The following is a 15,530-nucleotide window of genomic DNA, read 5'->3' as shown; positions in this document are numbered from 1 at the left end:
CAGCATGCTCCATTTTTAAATGTAATTTTTCAATGCTGTGGGCAAAACAAACTCAATTCCATTGACCTCACTGGTTTAGAGCGGAGGCAGAAATATCATAAACAATATTTCCAAACAAAGAAAATATAAACTTTCTATAGATTGAAAGATATGAGTAAATGAGAATAGGTTTTGTTTTTTGTTTTTTTTTTGTAACTTACTCTTTATGTAACAGGTATTAAGAAATGGTTGAATTAATTACAATACAACAGCGACACTTTATGGTAATGGCTTGTTTATTTTTGCCAGAAAATGGTGTATTTGGTCACTCTAGGTCAGGAGAGAGTTACTATCCCAAGCGAAGGTAGGTAGGTAGATAGGTGTCAGCTCAGCAGACGCTTTACAGTGGTATGTCATGATGAAAAGGGAGCTGCGCCTGAAGGTGAAGCTCCAGTGGATCTACATTCTAAGCCTCACCTATGGTTATGAGCTTTCGATAGCAACCGAAAGAATGAGATCACGGATTCAAGGAGCCAAAATGAGTTTCCTTGGTTGCCTCACTAGGGGAAAAGTAATAATGTAAAGCTTTTGACATGGGAAAGTATTACTGCAAAAAGAGAAATCTATCCATGTCAAATAATGTGCTCAAAAACTCAATTAAACCACAGTTTGAGTGTGGAATTTTCATCCAACTCAAATTTAAAAGTAAATACTGTAAATAAAGTAAATAAGGCAACAGGCACCAGGGACGTCTTATGAAGGCCAGCAATCACACACACACACACACACACACACACACACACACACACACAATAAACCAATACATGAACACTTTGTTTCCCAGTGGAACAAAAGTAGCCTGTTTTGTTGTTAGTCTTCCAGGGACATCAGAGGAGTTGGGCCCTGCTGGCTTCTGTCCAGACAGTAATACAGAGCTGCTCCTCTGACCTCCTGTGTAACATTCCTGAAGGACATCCTGAAGACGAACAATGGCAGAGAACAAAGCTAATCAGAGGTTCCCAAGCTCTCTTCCATCCCCACGCTCAACACAATAACACCAGGATGGACATGAAACCATGCTAACGCTGGACTGTTTTTTCACCCTCTGACGTGTTTCTGCTTCAAACACATCTGCTCAGAAACATTAGTCACATCTGTTTCAAACTACAAAGATACCTGGAGATGACATTCTTCACCTTTCTCTGCTGAGACTTTCCAGCTTCAGTCCAACTCTGTACACTGTAGACTAACCATTATAATGGAATAAAGAAACATTTGAATAGATAACTGATTATTTTAGTTTGGTTTTCTGTACTGATCCAGTTGCTGAGATCTGCATGGTGACATCACTGTCTGATCACCATCTGGTCAACAAACACAAGTAGTAGGATGTTGAGGTTTGAAACAGACCAACAGTTCTTCCAGATTATTTTATGTACCATGCAAACTCCACAGATGAATTCAGTCACATGTATGACTGACTCCTTCCTGTTTTCCAAAATCCTCCAGGTATTCACACTTATGTATGAACTCCGGTGATGGACCCAGCTTTCTGCTACCAATGGCTGAATGTGGCCTTCGACCCATGTTGTCAGCAGGTCAGCAAAATCCCAGCTCCCCCATTGTTCTCCCTGTTTTCTGTTTTCTTTTTTTCTATTGCTCTTACCAGCTCCTACCTGATGGCTCTCTGCCCACCGTATAGCCTACTTGGACTGAGCAGACACACACTGAATTCTTTCTCTCAGGACATGAGCTAGAGCACATGTGTCAAACTCAAGGCCCGCGGGCCAGATGTGGCCCGCCATGTCATTTTATGTGGCCCGCGAGAGCTTAAAAGGTTTGAGTGTCTAAAAATAAAAACCAAAAAATAATTTAAGAGCGTGCTTTGGCCAAAAACTACATTTCCTACAATGCCTTTCGAATACGCTAGCCACGGCAGTGCCCATGCCAACGAGTGGAATTGAGATATAAATAATGATCCCAAAATGTCCAGAAAGAGAAAAGTTGATGCAGACGGAAGACTGTTTCAAGAAAGATGGGAAGGCGAATACTTGTTTGTGCTTCAATGAGAAAGACCGGTATGTCTTTTGTGTTACGAGGCGGTGTCGGTTGTCAAAGAGTACAATCTGCGTCGACATTTTTACACCAAACACGGAGCTAAGTACGCTAAAGCTAGCCTTCAAGAAAGGCAACAAATTGCCCAAGAATTAAAAGGCAAACTGCGGTCGCAGCAGAGTGTGTTCATGAAATCCACAGCCAAAAACGAGGCCGCGGTGAAAGCTAGCTTCATTGTGGCTGAAGAAATCGCCCACGCTTACAAGTCTTTTTCAGAGGGAGCGTTTTTGAAGCAGTGCATGCTGAAGGTATGTGAGCAGGTATGTCCGACCAGTTACAGACTTTTAAAAATGTCAGTTTATCAAGAAACACCATCGCCGACCGAGTGAAGGAACTAGCAGAAAATCTTACAACACAGCTGGCAGAGGAGACACGCAGCTACACAGCTTTTTCATTAGCTGTTGATGAAAGCACAGATAACACGGACACAGCGCAGTTATCAATTTTTATTAGAGGCGTAAAGTCGGACCTCTCTATCATTGAGGAGCTGTTGGATGTGGTGGCAATGCATGAGACCACGACGGGACAGGACATTTTTGATTCGGTGGAGAAGTCCGTAAATAAAAATGCATTGCAGTGGGAAAACTTGGTAGGATTAACTACAGACGGTGCACCGGCAATGTGTGGAGGAAAAGTGGGCTTGGTTGGACTAATGAAATGGGGAAAATGCAAAAAATGAACTGTCACACGCCTCTGATAACGTATCATTGCATTATCCATCAAGAAGCTTTATGTGGGAAGGTGCTGGGGATCGAGGACATTGTGACCACAGTCATGAAAACAGTGAACTTCATTCATTGCAGATGCAAGGCTGTGTGCAGCCTTTTTTTTTTGTAAAATGCCACATGTGTCATACATGTTCTTTGCAGCTCAGTTTGATGTTATTTTTCTTTATTCACTTGGACAGTTTGATCTTTCATTAATGGAGTTATGTGGGTTTTCATAAGCTGACAAAATTTAAAAGGATTTATGTCAGAGCAACAAGCAAGCATATGTTTTCTATGCAACTGTAATTGTCACTTGAATAGGTTAAAATAAATAATGAGTTATTTAACATTAAGGAGTAGTTACATTTATTTTACATTACATTCGATTACATTTAGTTACATTTATAAGTTACATCTGGCCCTTTGAGGAAAGCCATTATGCTGATGTGGCCCTCAGTGAAAATGAGTTTGACACCCCTGAGCTAGAGCCTGCCTAAGATACCTGGTTCAGCTTAGTACACACCGCTAACCTAGTGTAACCAAGTTTAGTTAGCATCAGCAACTGCAACAAAACTCTGTCAGCTGTCTTCAAAAGCAACAAGGGCAAAGAAACCAGTGCTGCATTGCTAACCCTGAAAAGAGAACGAAAGGAGTGACCAGTTTTCCTCCAAACTGCACCACTGAAACACTGTACAGAAAGGATGCATTAACCGAACCGCAACTCCTCCCAACCTGGCCAACTCACCAAATTGCCAGCTAACAAAGTGGCATGCCAAACAACCCTGAGCAGACTGGTAACATTAACTGAGCATTGCATAGCGTAGCGTAATGGTACATGGCTAAGTACAGGGCTGCTTAACTCTTGTCAGTGTACATGTATTGATTTTGTTGATTTAATTTATTGTTAAGATTTATTGTTGTGATCTCTTTGTAGTCAGTTTGGATAGCACAGCTGTCCACTGCCACTTACACTGCTAAGTTGATGTTTAGTTATGCTTTACGCACATACTCGTAGCACTGGAGTTACATTTTGTAACTTCAGTAAGTAACTTACTGCATGCAAATGATCCTATTTTTGGCACCATTATCCCGCACAGATCACAGACATAACTTTGAACTGACCTTAATCATATTCAGCCACACACACGGAGAGGAAACTCAAAGCTCCTGCTTCACATAATTTCATGAGCACACGTGCTAATGCTCATGCACGAACATACAGAGGCAGGACACAGAAATGTGAACACATTCTTTCTAGCTCGTGCCCAACATGTACACAGTTAACCACCTATCCTCACACACACTCTCTCTCACAAACATGCATGCACTCATACTCCCTTCAGTTGTTTAATTAAGTACATTTAGTTAAGTTACATACTGTGTGTCTTTAATCTAGTTTTGTATATTTGATGAGACTTAGTATATTTAGTATATATATATATTTTAGTATAAGGAAGTATAAGGAAGTTAAAATCTACTATATAATATAAATATTGATGTCTTATAAGCCCACATTATGTATGTCTTTTTTTCCATGCTGTGCCAAGGTGGGATGATGTGCATTTCCACTACAGGCTCACAGCATTGGGTAGCCGTGTCCACAGTTAAATGTGGACATATGTTTGTGCAGAGAAACTCTGTTTTTTTCTCTCTGTGTTCAGCTTTCACTACTTTTGTAACTTCTACCTGAATTTCTGTGGTTTCTGCACTGTTGTGCAGTCACTGCTCCCTTTATGCAATCATTAAACAGGCTTCACAAAACCACACACACACACACACACACACACACACACACACACTCTGGGATTGTGTCTATTAGTGTAGAGTATCAGGACAACAAACTAACTGTGGTTCACGTTTGCGTGCATACATGTGTGACCACATGCCTCCTCCTGTAAGATCTAGAAACATTTTCTAAACTTGATTAGGGATGTCTGCACACCACAGTTCTGCTAGCTCACAACACAGCCATCTGCTTCCGTTTGTCATACACAGATTTTATCTCCACTTGAAGCAGTCCAACCCTCAGCTTTGTCATCACTGCAGAGGGAGATTCGCCTTTACATAGGATTCAGAGGTACGCCTAAATGGATTGTTCTTTTAGCCATGCAAGTTGCTGGCTTTTGAGATGATAATGTCTGCCAGTCAGTTGACTGATCCACCACTTGAACAATTTCAACAAGTATCAGAGGGATTAAGATGGAAATTTGTGCAGATGTACATGTATTCTAGAGGATGTATCTTACTGACTTAGGCAATTCCCTAACTTTCACTGCTGAATTTCGCATGTAGCTTGAAGCATAGCTAACATACAGCAAACATACAGCCTCCCAGAGCCGTTAGCATGGATGTAGGCTCTTTGTCTTTTTCTCATTTTGGAAGCAACAGAATGATCAACACTGATCTGTTTTTGGTCGCTCCTTTATGCAAGACAGCAGCAACTATTCCTCATGCACTAGAACTAATTGCAGGGCTAATGTATTGATTTGTATTGCAGTAGTTCGTTTTTTTTTTTTGATCAGTCAGTGTTTAGCAATGCAGAACTCTACCATCTAATACAGTAAATGTAGAAACAAGCAGTCAGACAATCAAAACTAACCTTCAACATCCATGGAGCTACCTAAAAAGAAAATAGTCTGATATATTGAAATATATTGTATAACTACACATTCATATTCATTCATTTCATAGGTCAAGCAGTTTGTCATTGTCCAATAATCAAAATTAACACAAAAGTTAGTTTTCCTTGTAACTTGCTTTTATATGCAGTAATTGGCAAGGCAATTCTCTAACTAGTAACTGTAAGTAACTACTAATTATGAACGCAGGGACAACAAACCCCAGGAACTGCTTCCTTATGTGAAGACATAACATGTGTAATACTTTTATAAAAGATGGATCACCATTTTGTTGTTGTTGATGGAAACCTTTTTTTCAGTGACAACGTTGATCATTTGGGAAACGGCTTCATTAGCGTAGGCTCTTGCTTCAACCCTCATGGCAAATGTTAAATACTCTAAATTGGTATCTGGTGTTTCTTAGCCTCAAACATAACATGTCTAAAGGTTACTTGATACAATTACAATGCGTATGATATATTTAACCAGACAATCGATCACAGCTTGTAATAAAAGGAAAGGTAAGACTGAGATGCCAAAACTCACATGGGCTTGTGTGTGTGTGTGAGAGAGTGTTAGTGGGGGTTGCCCCTCATCTACATTCCTCAGAGACAGAGAGGAGAAAGTGGATGATGTTCCTTTTGCTATAAAGATGTAGTGACACTGACATGATTTCATGTTACATGACTTAGCTAATGTTTTTTAAAGTTAATACATCACCTTCCGCAAACAAATGCTTGGCGTCCACTCACACTGTGTCTACATCCCACTGCACAAGCAGTTGAGAAAGAGAGCGCCAGCTACTGGTGTCTTTAAATTATCTTCCCTTACTCCCCAGGTTGCTAAAGGCATCCCCATTACATGAAGGTTTGAGTTGTGATTGGTCTAATAGACTCATTTCCGGCCTGTATCCAAAAAGACCTGTAAAATGCACAGATATTCTGTGGGCATTTTGTAGAATAAGCTGCTGCATAAATAAACCCCGAGCCAGCTGATGAGAAGGTTGAGGCAGGGGGCCCTGGCCCTGAGCCAGGAACTGCTGGTGTAACTACATGTGGCCAGGCAGCAGCCCAAGGAGAAAGCTCAAATGCAGCTAAGAGGGGGAAACAGAGCAGATGAAATTTAAGAAAAACAAACAAATGAAAAAAAAGAGAAAGAGGAGAGGAAAGATAAGCCAGGTACAACAATACATCGAACTCCCACAACAACGATAGGAAATCAAGCTGTTCTAAAACTCCAGGTGAGCCCACAAAAATGGTGTACATTACACCTATAATGTCCTTCCTGCTGATGCAGAAGTGCTGCTGAGATTACCTTACAAAAGTGAATGGGAAAATGTTAAACACAGCTTGATGCCACCATAGGCACTACAGAAGATGACTGGACTGGAGGCAATACGAGAGAATCATGGTTAGGTATATTTAAGGCTGGCATAGAGAGAAGTACTAAGAAGACAGGTAATTTCAGTGTTGTTGGTAATTTCAGTTGCCAATTGATTTCAGACAGTGCGTGGGAGTCAAATGCAAACATAGAGATGGAAAAATGCAACCCACTACCTGTACAAACTCTGATAAATGTTTCAGCAGCTATTCTGAGAAAACTCAAAGATCCTGAAAAATATTTTTCACCCGTCAGACACACCATTGCATCATTAGAGGCCAAACAGTCAACATCAAGGGATCCCTTAGTTATCAGCTGAAGACTGAGATCAGCTGATTAAATGGGTCCAGCCTGGTGTGCTCCTCCTTGGTTTGAACGAAGACCTGCAGCCACATGGCCCTTTATGGAATCAGTTTGACATGCCTGATCTAGGCCATACGGACAAAGATTGCAATACTGAGTGCCAAATCAGTTTAATAGGCCATAATGTCCAGTGATAATGCCCCTTCCTTCCTACACATCTCACACCATGACTGATCCGTTTATAAATCATATTAATGCATAGGGGTGCCAGGCAGAGGTCAGTACTCATTTTGTGTTGCAAACTATCAAAATAAAATGATCTAAAAAAAGATCCAATATTCAAACAGTAGTAGAGAGTTACACTAGTTGACAGTGACTCTTTACTTTATAAAATGTTAAATCTTGTAAAGCCTTAACTGAACACATTACCACTGTGAGTGCTGCTGAAGTTCCATTAGTAGAACCTGTGTCAAACCCAGATCAGACAGATATCAAGTCTCACATTGTTGAACAAACCATTTTGATGCCTGAAAATTCACCTGGGAATCTTTTGGGAAGAGACGTTTACTTGCTCCGAATGTTTTTGTACTGAACGTCAAACGTGTATTTGTGGCCAGAATAATCTGAGTTGTCTTCTTTGCTGACTTTGAGTAATTTTCAAACTTTGGCTAAAACAGTGCCAGCTCTGGCTGCTTCTTGTACTGCAATGAAAGTGTTCACTGTCACATTTTTCCCCTGTTCGCTTCATCCATCAGGGGAAGGCAGTAGGCTTTGTGGGCCAGCCTAGAGAGAATCCAGACTCCCTTAATAATAATGAACCAAGAAACAACACTGACCGAGAGTTAAATTATACATTGTCTGGTGTACACCTGTCACGTGACATGAAGAATCTGTATGCCACAAGACATATTGTATAAAGCTGAGCATATGTAATACTACTTTAAGCTTTTGGTGTGACTGTGCCCATGTGTACATGCTATGCCAAGATTGTCTATGTTAACAGAGTTGTGTCTTTTAAAATATCCAGGTAAGGACAACTGAGATTCTTAGAGTATGTTCTTGATAGTATATTATATTATATATATATTATATATTTATCAAAGTGAAGTTTGACAACAAGTACAAGTTTTTCCACTTCACCTACTGTAGTTATAATTGGTGTGCCTGCAGCTTTCCTGTGTAATGAGAGGCACATTCAGTTCATCCAGACACTATGTTGCTAGATCTCTACAATTACTTTGGCAGGTACTACATTAGTTTAACAAAACTAAAACAAAACCCAAGTTATAGATAAAGCACAATTATCCTTCAGTAAGCATGAACTACATTAATTCCCTCTTAAATATTGTTGGAAAATATGTAGTTGGAAAATGGGTACACCCGTACCTTGGTGTGGTGCTTGAGTTACATACTTCCCACTTCTCATGTTAACACTATTGAAACATGACAAAAAACATGTTTTCTATTTTGTAGTTCAGCATCTATTGCTGCTCTCTCCCTCACAGAGAAGATCTGGATTTAATGGACTCTCCCCTCTATTTATTTGACTTGATACATCTGCTCAAACAGCCATGTTCAACAAAGATCAGAGATTGTTTATTGATGCCTGCCTGAGAGCTTTATTATATCTCTCGCAGCAGTTTTCAGAGGGACAATAATAACAGTAAGGCGAATCCTTTACTTTGACTTGAATAACAGTGCAGTCACCACTGAGCTCTGAATCCATGCTGCTGCACCCCACTGAACCAGCAGGTGTTGAGACTTAGAGGACAGAAACAGCAGACTCTGTTATTCACAGCTAAGCTGAAGTAGAAGCACTTTCCCACTTGCCATTATCTCTTGCCAATGGCTAAGGAAGTGCAGGAGGTAATGTGTGAGGAAACTAATAATGTGGTAAGAAGGCTGGGATCCATGCTATTCTAAAGGCTAAAGCCAACAAGCCAAGTGCCCCCTCAATTCTACTTTCCAATGCCCAATTTCTGGAAAATAAACTGGTTTACTACTGCACACAGAGAAATAAGAGACATGGGCTGATATCCTTCCATGGAAGGGGACTGTGTGTCTGCATCAAAAGAACCTGGTCTACTAATGCTTCGGCAGTTGCAAGCCGTTGTTGGTGGAGTTTTAATTGTGAAATGTTGGCCATTTGACCATTCAAGGGAATTTACTGTCACCCTGGCAGTCTTTGTGTACTATATAACCTGTGCTAACTCTAATGAGGCACTAGGGGAGGATCACAATGCCATCAGAGAGCAACAGACAACCCACCCTAACAATTTTCTTGCTGGGTTTTCAATCATGCAAACCTAAAGACTGTGCCACCTTAGTTCCAGCAACATGTTTATTATGTAACCAGAGGAGAGAACACTTTTACAAAGGAGGAGAGGACAAGCATGAGAACAAGCAAGATGGCAAACCCTGTCTTGTTTTCCCCTGCCCTCTATTATCTTGCTTAATGGCTGGTCCCTCTGTAACAAACAAACTGAAGGTCCATGTTCACTACCAACATGAGTTGAAAGAAACCTGTATTCTGGTTTTGGCAGAACTGTGGCATGGAGAGAAGGACTCAGACTGTGAGCTGATGATACTAGATTCAATGCACCGTAACAAATGGACCCAGAGGCTGCAATCAGTATTAAGACATGCAGAAGTGTACACCTTTATATAAATGAAATCTGGTGCAAAACCACACCAGAAAGAGAAAGACTGTGAACTATGCAAGGATATTGACCTGCTGTCTGTTTTAATGCATCCATTCTAGCTGCCTCAGAAATTCCCGCAGAAACGATAGTCACCATCTCCAATGCACCTATTCTTGCTGGATGACTTCAATCACTGCTTGCTGGACCAGAGTCTTGGGTCAATTAAAGGATCTTACAAATCCATTCAACTGCCCTGCTTGGCACATCTTACCAGAGTTGGGTACATCTTTTTCTAGCATATCGCGCATACATATAGAGAGGGGAAGTGTGCACCAGAAAGGTGTGGTTGGACTGCATTGATTATTCAACTCCAGCATCACTTAACATAAGACTGTGTTGATGTTGTTTGACAAATTACACTCATATCCTGACATTCTGTGCAATATTACATATCATTTACTGTTTTGTATATTTAAATCTTCTGTGCAATAGTAGTAACACTATTTATTATTATTTTTATATGAAGGCAGCTTACATTGTTCTTTTTCCACAGATATTGGGGCAATACACACTTTTTACATTTTTTTTAATATATATATATTTTTCTACATATTTTGTTTTTCTTTTATATAGTCAAATTTCATTTTTCTTGTATAATATGTACATATAAATAGTCAACTTTTTATTTTGTATTTTGTTTTTTTCGAATGTTTTCTACCTCGGCTGCTATTTTTCTTCCCACTGCTATTACATGCTGCTGTAATGCCCAAATTTCCCCGGCTGGGGATAAATAAAGTTTTATCTTACCTTATCTTATCTTATGATGGGGGAGGAGTCAGTGGTGTAAGTTAGTAACGACAGGCCGAGTCATGAGAGTCAACCAACCTGCCCGACCAACAAAAATATATGTTAATCAACACCTGCACCCAGTGCGGCCGGCAAACCACCAACTTCATGCATTACAGCAGCATAAATATCAGTACAACTGTTCCGTGCTTCCTGCGCTCTCCAACAGGCTGATCCTGCATCTGGAGCAGAAACTGTCAGAGTCCTACTGTTTCACCCCCTCACTGACTGTGTGCTAGTGACATGCCATCAGACACTTTTCGATCGCAGAGTCACTCCAGTAATTCATAGGCAGACTATCAACCTGGTATTAATTTGCTAGTAGCCCACAACTTACTTAAGCCTAACAATTAAATAATACATGTCCAAGTAAAAAAAAAATACATATATGCCTTCTCTTAAAATGTACACCTAACACAATAGCCTACCGTTCTGATTATTTAGACTAAAATTAGCTAGCATGCTCCCCAAGGTTACCAGCTGCATGTTTGTTGACACTGCACTGAGGGCAGCGGCATAGATGCTGAGTCATGCTGAACTGATATACTGCTGCTAGGAGGGGGCTTGTCCATTGTTTTTGTTTTTATTATTACACACTGCACTTCATTGTACATTCTATCTAATGCACAACATATGTTAATGTAATTTAGATGTGAAACCAGCATTGGGATCTGAAGCATAAAATGCACAAAATGGGGAGCCACTTATATCCTAAACATCAGTATCCAAAATATTGCATAATGCAATTTAATTTGTAAATTCCCATTGTTTCACATCGGTCTACAGGTCATGTTTTCATGTTGTCCCTGTTTTTTTGTTAATAAACCTATCAAGAGTCGTAAAATTATAAGTGAAAATTCATTCCCTGGAAGGCAACCGGGATGTGACACCAGAGCAGTCCAACATGAGTCATTCAGTCTCACTTCCAATAAATAGCCAAGCCCTTTTACAAAGTCATGTGACTATTAAATAAACCTTCTCTCCACTGCTCCACAAGAGAATAATTCGTATTTGACGTGTGTGCGTGCAAGTGTGTGTTGTGTGGCCATATACTATTCATGTTGTGGGGGCATAAATGTGGTTACACAGTCACGTTGGGGGGACTAGCCTTACTTGTGGGGACAAAACGCAAGTCCCCATAATGTAAATCATTAAATTTTCGGGTGAAGACGGGCTAAAATTAGGGCAATGTTAGGTTTAGGTTAAGGTTAGGGTTAGGTTAGTTTCAGGTTAAGGTTAGGATAAGGGTTAGGGTTAGGCAAGTAGGGGTTATGGTTATGGTTAGGGTAAGTCTTCATGAAATGAATGTAAGTCTATGTAATGTCCCCAAAAGTAAGGGAAACCTAATGTGTGAGTCTGTGTGTGTTTGTGTTACTCATCTCCTGTATGGCAGCAAACAATGGTGGGAAGCAGATAAATGACGAGGAAAAGGAGGAAGGATAAGAGAGTTCATTTTCTTCCTCTCTGATCGTTGGCTCACAATGACCTGGTGGGAGGACAGAGAGAGAGAGAGACAGACAGAATGATGCCAACATAGCCACCCCACCTTCAGTATTTTCACAGGGGCACTCTGATCCGGGGTCAGCCCACATCTCTGCTGTAACTTCATCTCTCTCTCTCTCGCTCTCTCAGACACACACCCACCCACACACACACACACAGAGAGAGAGAGAGAGAGAGAGAGAGACTGAGGGGCCCTCCAAGTATCCCACTGACCAGATCAGTTCTAACTCATCAGGTGTGGATCAGTTCCCACCAGTGCTACCACTACTAACGTTTCACAGAATGAGAACATCATTCTTCATCCATATTATGTGGGACTTGTATCCTTGGTTATTTTTTGCTGGCAGGGTTCCAGTCCTCTACATGCTCTCACTAACCAGACTGATCTCGGTTTTTCCACAGATCTTGCCCTTCTGTGTCTCTCTTCTTTTTTTTTTTTTTATCATGTAACTTTTACATGGTAATGTGGTGGTATTTGGGATTAGATGGTAACTTCTCTCTCTGTCTGTTCAGGCTATCAAGGCTTAGAGAGACGTAAACCGAGAGAACACAGGAATCAAGGAGCAGTCAGCTGTGAAAAAGAATCAGACAGATGTAAGTCAGCAGGCCTTACAGTGAAGCCAGGATGATGAGCTTAATATTATTCAACTAGGCGAGAGAGAAAAAAAAAGAAAAAGAGAAAGCAAAAATAAATAAATAAAAAAATAAATAGAAAAAAAATATGATAAATCAGCAGTAATAGAATTTTTTTTGCATGAAATAGTAAAGAAGAATCCTAAATTTAAATAGCATAGGCACAAGTCTAACTATCAAAATAATATAGAACTGAACTAACAATTTGTGTTAATAGTGGCAGAGAAAATATTCAGTTCACCACACCACATGGGTGAACAAAGAGAGGGACACATGTAAAAACAAAAGCCTGAACAATGAAACGCCGCCAGCACACTGTGAGACCTTATGAATCTCACCTCAGTGCCAGATTCAGTTTGAATCCAAATCCTGCTTTCCCATTGGACAAGACCCACCGGAGCTCAGGGAAACCCCTGCGACATTGCCATGACGTCACCAAGGGTATAAGAATCAAAGCGCCCCACTTTTCCACCGAGAAGTCAAGTTGCTGTATGAGATGTCTTGTTCCTAATCAAAAGTTTCTACTTGAAGTAGCCTAGGCAACAGTCATTGATTGAACAGTGGTTGTTGATCTGTGCTGCTTGTATTGTCCTTCTAAGGAGCAGTTCTCTGTGATCATTTGTACATATATGTTGTGATGACAGCTGGTTGTGATGGTCAGTGGTTGGATTCAACCCTTCAATGCCAACCTTCTAAATGTTAAATAGTGCTGAAAACTTTTACTTTACTTTTAAGTGAACACCTTTTTTACAGGCTGTATCTATGGTTCAGTTGTTTGTCCTTGGTCACAGGACGGTGCCCCCAAAATTACATTACTACATTACATTATCATGTAATCAGGACTTGAGGATTATTAAATCAGTTTAATTTTATATTGAAAACCTTTGACCTGCTTCAAGGAAGACTCAACTGTAGATTACATGAGTTTTTGTTGTTTTATGAGCAGTAGGTACATTTGAATTTCTTTTATTTGTCTTTAAAGACAACATGTAAAGTATATACTTTTACTTTATTAAGTATAAAGTGCATTATTAGTTGTTTTTGCATGCTACATATACATCTTAAGATGGGTGAAGAAAATTTGTAAATAAAAAATTTATTTTATTTCACCTTAATGGTGAAAAATGTAGATTGTTGAAAGTGTAGGTTTACTGTAAAAATCTCTACTGTTTGGTAACAGATGAGTTATCTGCTGTAGAAATGTAAGAGCAGAAAATGCTCTTAATTTCTAAGGTGCTGGTCCTGGTTGTTAATGAACTGGATGTGTTAGTTAATTAAAGCTTCAGTTTGAAAATTAATGTGTGGTTATTAGACATGTATCCCTGGCTTGGTTCACAAGATGCAACATTCACTCTTTATGAAACCAATGAGTGTGCTCACAACTGAGTGCTCACTATTTTAAATTGGACTAATTACTCACATTACTATTGTTAGGATTAATATTGTCTTTTGTATCCTTATTTAAGATCACCCTGAATACCCCAGCCATCTCCACTCATGCACAGATCAGAAAGCCTTGCCTAGGGGCTGCTCTCTCAGTAGCCTGCCTCACACCTTTGTGGTTGTAGGAGGTGTGTTTTGACTGAGTCCAGAAGAATGTGCTGATGGCCCTAGCTGCAGGGCTCCACCATAACAACAGCCACATTCCCTCTGGCTATTGACCCAAGGAGGATGGAATGCAATTAGCACCTATTAGAGAGAGCCTGGAGGAGGCCTGTCAGGCCCACCAGAATACCCTAGCTACCAGCTCAGACCTGACCTAGGCACAAACACACCCAGCCTGGCAACTACTGTATGATGACAATAACTACTTCAGTCGTGTATTAACACTAAAAACACAAAAAAGATGTCATTGGCCCGCTTCAGACAATAATCCAACATTAGAGAATGTCAAGTTAACACCTCTTTAAGTCATTGTCAGTGTAAGTTGAACAAAAGTTAAATCACCCCTCCACTAATTTTCAACCTTTCAATGTTGTCAGTGGTGACAGATAATCAATTAATTACTGACTGAGCATCAACACATGGCCTTATAATGCAAACGATAATCATAACCCTACACTGAAAAGTCGAGTAATAGTCGATCAGTTCAGAGTGTAAGGTGGGCTGTCCATACTTTTCATACAAGGTGTGACAAGGAGAGAAGAAACATGTATCCAGAGTGTATCCCATTGATCCCTTAAAAGACCATTTTAGCTACGCAGTTCATTTTCATGCTCATTGCAAAGAGACAACACCTCACCCCTAATTTTAAACTGAGCTCGCAAGATGTTGCTCATAAAAATGCAAGTAAGGAGAAATTTCAGTGATAAAATTGCTGAATGTTTTGACAGAGGATTCTGGGTCAAATCAATATTACTGTGATTTTTTGCATCCAGGGAGAAAGTACCAGACTCACTTAAAAAAAATTAAGTAGTTTTGTGAGTTGCTGAGTTAACAGTTGATAGTGCTTTGTAATGCCTAATATTTTAACAGAACTGGTGCCTCTCTCATTACTAGCCTTTGCTTGGATGCACTTCCAGCCATCAGTATGGAGGACATTGTACATGTTGTCTCAGGGGATCAAACTCTCAGTGATGCACTTTAGATGGCTGAGAATCACAAGGCCCTGAGTGAAAATGAGGTTATTGGCAAACCAGCTTCCATTGCCCACCTGCATGCATACCGCCAAGGACCCTGGACCATTTCAGGTGAAGGTCACAGCTGCCATCATTGAGTGGATGGGTAATTATTTTGCAGTATTCAGATTATGTTGTCTTTTAAATAATTTAACCATGTAAAAAAGCACTGAGAGGCTATTCGAG

Source organism: Chelmon rostratus, chromosome 18, assembly GCF_017976325.1.
Source record: "Chelmon rostratus isolate fCheRos1 chromosome 18, fCheRos1.pri, whole genome shotgun sequence".
NCBI lineage: Eukaryota > Metazoa > Chordata > Actinopteri > Chaetodontiformes > Chaetodontidae > Chelmon > Chelmon rostratus.
The sequence above is the reverse complement of the archived record's forward strand: the minus strand, read 5'-3'. Positions refer to the sequence as shown.